Source organism: Panthera onca, chromosome B2 (genome assembly GCF_046562875.1).
Source record: "Panthera onca isolate mPanOnc1 chromosome B2, mPanOnc1 haplotype 2, whole genome shotgun sequence".
NCBI classification, from domain to species: Eukaryota; Metazoa; Chordata; class Mammalia; order Carnivora; family Felidae; genus Panthera; species Panthera onca.
Window position 1 is genome coordinate 28,955,877 of NC_138343.1, and position 5,137 is coordinate 28,961,013.

Below are 5,137 nucleotides of genomic sequence, written 5' to 3' on the forward strand. Positions count from 1 at the left end.
GTGATTAAGGTATTTTTCTGGTGTGTTTGTTGTCCACGTGTAGTGTTGTGTATGGGATATTTGTGTGGCATTTGTGTTGTGTGTGTGTGGTGTTTGGTGTATGTGTTGTTTATGTGTGTGGTATTTTGAGTGTGTCATACATTTTGTGTGTGGTTATGTGTGGTATTGATGTTTGTTATGCATACTTGCTGGTGTGAAGTATGTATAATATATGTGTGGTATGCATTTGGTGTGTAGAAGTGATAAATGTTTGGCATATATGTGGTGTGTAGTATATGTGCTACATTGCTGATGTGTATGTGTTATGATTGGTAAGTGTGTGGTATATTGTGGAGAAAGTGTGTGGTGCACATTGGTGTGCTTCTAGGATATGTGTGGAATGCCTGTGTGTGTGTTATATGTGTGGTGTCGTGTCTATGAGTGAGAATGTGTATAATATATGTGTGGTGTATGTATGATGTATGTTTCATAGTGAGTTGCATGTGGCATGTTTGTGAATGGTATGTATGTGATGTTTGTATGGTTGTGTGTGATGTATATGTCTGATGTGGGTATGGTGTGTGTGTGTTTCTCTGTGACATTTGTATGGTTCAGGAGTTTGTGGTGTATGTGTATTTTGTGTGTGTGGTATAAATGGAGTGTGGTGTGTGTGGTGTGTATGTGGTATATTTGTGTGTGTGTAATTTTTGTGTTTTGTGTATTTTCTGTGCATATAGCTTGTGTGTTTAGTATAAGTGATAAGACATGCAGCTCATGAGTGGTGTGGGTGTGATGTATGTCATGTATGTGTAGTTTATGTGCAGTGTGTTTATGTGCGATCTTTTATGGTGATTTTGTGTTTCATTCGTGATGTGTGCAATATATATTTGTGGTGGTATGCAACATATGGATGGTGGGAGGGAGTGAAAGTGGTGTATGTGTGGATTGTGAAGTGTTTTGTGGAGTGCATGATGTGTATTTGGTGTGTGTTTGTGTGGTGTATGACATGTGTGCAGTGAAGTTGGTTTGTCTCTGTGTGTGTAGTATATATTTGTTCTGTCTGTGATGTGTAGGTGTATATGGTCTATGAGTTGTTTACGTGTAGTGTGTATGAAGTATGTGTGGAGTTTGTCGGTTCAATATACTGTGTAAGTGGGTGTGGTATGTGTGGTACGCATTTGGTGTATGTGTGGTGGCTGTGTGTAGTTTTCCTTTGGTTGTATTTGTGGTATTTGTGTAAGTGTTATTTGTGAGCAGTCTGTGGAGTATAAGTTTACTGTGTGTTGCTCTTTTATTTTTGGCATGGCATGTGTGTGTGTTGTATGTGTGCTATTTTTAGTTTTTTGGGTTTTTTGGGGGGGAGATTTTAACCTTTCAAATAGGTGTATTCGTGTTTTATTGTTTGTAGTTTGCTCTTTCCTAAAAACAAGTGATGTTGCTCATCCTTTCATATGCTTATTTCCCATCCACATATCTTTAGTGAGGTTTATTCAGAGCTTTACCTTTTTTTCCCCCCCAAATTTAGGGAGTTTGTTTTCTTGTTACTTAGTTTTACAAGTTCTTTGAATATTTTTTTTTTATTTATTTTTGAGACAGAGAGAGACAGAGCATGAACAGAGGAGGGTCAGAGAGAGAGGGAGACACAGAATCCAAAGCAGGCTCCAGGCTCTGAGCTGTCAGCACACAGCCCAATGCGGGGCTCGAACTCACGGACCGTGAGATCATGCCCCGAGCCGAAGTCGGACGCTCAACCGACTGAGCCACCCAGGCGCCCCCCTTTTTTTTTTTCTTTGAATATTTTATATAGAAGTCCTTCTTCATGTGTGTTTTGAAAATATTTTCTTTGAATCAAGTGGGGAGGTGTAATTTAATAAAGTCCACATTATCATTTTTTTTTTCTTGATTGTGCTTTGGTATTGGATATAAAAACTAATCACCAAACCAATTTTGGCAGAAAATTTTCTTGTATGTTTTCTTCTAGAATCTCAATTTTGGACACATATAGTTTATAGTTTTGTTTTTTACATTAAGTCTATGAATAATTTTAAGTGAATTTATATGTAAGGTGTACAGTTTGTGTCTTTGTTCATTTTTTCCATATAATTCTTTTGCATTATAATATTAGAAAAACTATCTTTTCTCCATCCAATTACCTTTTCTGCTTTGACCAAGATCAGTTGATTAGTTTTGTATGGGTCTATTTGTGGTCTCTCGATTCTATTTAGCTGTGTTATCATTCCTCTAATACAATCCTCTCTTCATTACTGTCACTTTATAATAAATCCCGGAATTGACAATATGAGTTATTCAAATTAGTTCTTCAGTATTGTCTAGAGTAGTCAAAGTTTAAAAACGGTTTGTCAATGTCTGCAAAAATATATTTGCTGGCATTTTTATTAAGAATATGCCGAACCTATCAATTCAGGACAATTGTTATCTTACCAATTTTTTAAATCTTTTAAGAGTATTTCCATAGTATTCTACACCACACCCAGATTTGTACATCTTTTGTTAGATTTATGCATGAATAGTTTTTCTTTTCTTTTTTTTGTGTGTGTGTGTATTCCTTCCTTCTTTCCTTTCTGACACCCCCTCTCCATTCCTTCCCTTTCTTTTCTCTTTTCTCTCTTCCCTCTCCTGTTTCTTCTCCTCTCCTCTCCCTCTCTTCCCTTCCTCTCCCCTTCCCTTCCCTTTTTATGTACTATAAATGGTATTATTTTTCTTTCAAATTCCAGTTGTTCATTTACCAGTATACAGGAAAGCACGAGTTTGGAGTGTCCTGGGCTGCCTTCACTAGAATAGCCAGAAGAGGGCGCCTGAACTCCTCTTTTCCCACAGAAGTCGGGATAACCTAGGGGACCAGAGTGGGAAGAAAGCCTCCTGTAGGTGTCCCCTACTGGTAATGAGAGGGCTGGACTGCGGATTCTGGACGTTCTTCTAAAATAGCAAGCACAAAAGTTCCTATTTTCCGGACTATTCCCATGTTTTTTTATTCTTTGTTTTATCGTCTCTGGCAAGTTTTATTTTACCAAAAAATGCCTTCATTTGAAGGTTTCATTGGTCAAAATCATGTGTTTTGTTTTGTTTTGTTTTTCAGATTCAGGATGGTTTCTGAGGAGAAATATTGATACAGATTCAGAGCAATGGAAAACCCGTATAAAATAATGAAACAAATGTACAAAATATTGGGGCCTTCCAGTGGAATGAGTTGGGAACAGGCCAGTTCCACCTGAGCCACAAAAGTAAATGCACATGCTTTCATTAAATTTTGAATGATTGATGCTTCCTACCATATTTTGTAGTTAATTGCAAAATAAAAAAAATAGGTGTATTATAACTCATGAAACTATTTTAAGTTCAAATATTTTATTTATACCGGAGCCAATCTTTTTACTTTGTTTTGTTGTTTATTTTAAAATTCAGAAAATGTGTTCATGTTTTGTTAAAGTTTTACCTTTGTCTAACATTCTCTCAAAGTTATTTTCTCTCATTGGTTGTAAGCAAATGGTTAGGCCCTCATCATCATAATGCTTGACTATTGTCAGGAATTTTCCTTGGAGAGCTTTATTATCTATTTTTCCTTGATTCTACATACCTTCCCACTTTGATAATTTGTACAAAATGTATAATCTATTGCATCATGATGCTTTCGATTTCAATGTGGTATAGTTTCTCATTTGATATAGCATATATTTGATAAATATTGTTAATTTGAGTATAAGTGTCATGATTGCATTTTATCTTTAAATAAAATCTCTTTAGATAAAATCTATCTTTAGATAAAATCTCTGCATCTTCCCCAAACACTTCTCCACCAGGTAATTTATGTGAAGACCACAATAATCCTTTGTGAACCCAGAGGCATTAAAATTCTCCAACAGAATGTTACAGAGAGTGAATAAGTCCTTTTCCTGTTTTTAAATCTAGTTATCAGTTTTTTCGTTGAATTATGGGAATTCTTTACATATTCTTGATCTTATTTTTGTTTCAGATACATAATTTTCAAACATTTTCTCCCATTTGATACGTTGCCTTTTCCCTTTGTTGATTGTGTCCTTTGATACAAAGAACTTTAAAATTTTGATGTAGTCAAATTTATCTATTTTTTACTATTGTTTCTTGTCTGCCCATTTTAAAATTGTTTATCTTTACGTTGAATTTTTAAGTGTTCTTTGTACATTTTAGATACTCTTTTTTAAATATGAAATTTATTGTCAAATTGTTTTCCATACAGCACCCAGTGCTCCAACAGGTGCCCTCCTCAGTGTCCATCCATCACCCATCCTCCCCTCCCTCCCAATCCCCATCAACCCTCAATTTATTCTCAGTTTTTAAGAGTTTTTTATGGTTTGTCTCTCTCCCTCTCTTTTTTTTTCCCCTTTCCCCTCCCCCATGGTCTTCTGTTAAGTATTTCAGGATCCACCTAAGAGTGAAAACATATGGTATCTGTCTTTCTCTGTATGACTTATTTCACTTAGCATCAATTTTTATCAGATATATGATTTACAAATAATTTTTCCACTCTGGAAGTTTTCTTTTGGCTTTCTTGACAATGTTCTTTGGTGAACAAAAGTGTTTAATTTCAGTGAAGCTTAATTTACTTTTTATTAATTTTTATTTTTTGGTGGTTAGTGCTTTTGGTGTCATATCTAACAATCCATTGTCAAATCCATAAAGATTTACAACTATGTCTTCTAAGAGTTTTATAGATAGGTTCTGATATTTAGGCCACTAGCCATTTGGGAATAATTAAGTATAAAATTGAATAGCAGTTGTGAAAGCAGACATGCTTGGCTTCTTCCTGATCTTAGGGGAAAATGTTTAAGTCTTTTACCACTTACGTATGATGTTAATAGTGGGATTTTCATAAATGTGCCTTATCATATTGAAGATGTTAATTTCAATTTCTGTTTTTTATCATAAAAGGGTGATGGATTTTGTTTTTTTTTCTTCAGTATTTGAAATGATCATGCTATATTGTATACCTATGTTCTACTAATGTAGTATATTAATTTGATTTTCATATGCTGAACCACTCTTTGATTCCAAGGATAAATACCATTTGGTCATATCATATAGTCCTTTTAATATGCTGTTGAATTCAGTTTTCTATTATTTAGTTGAGGATTTTATGCATATATATTCATAAAGGATATTG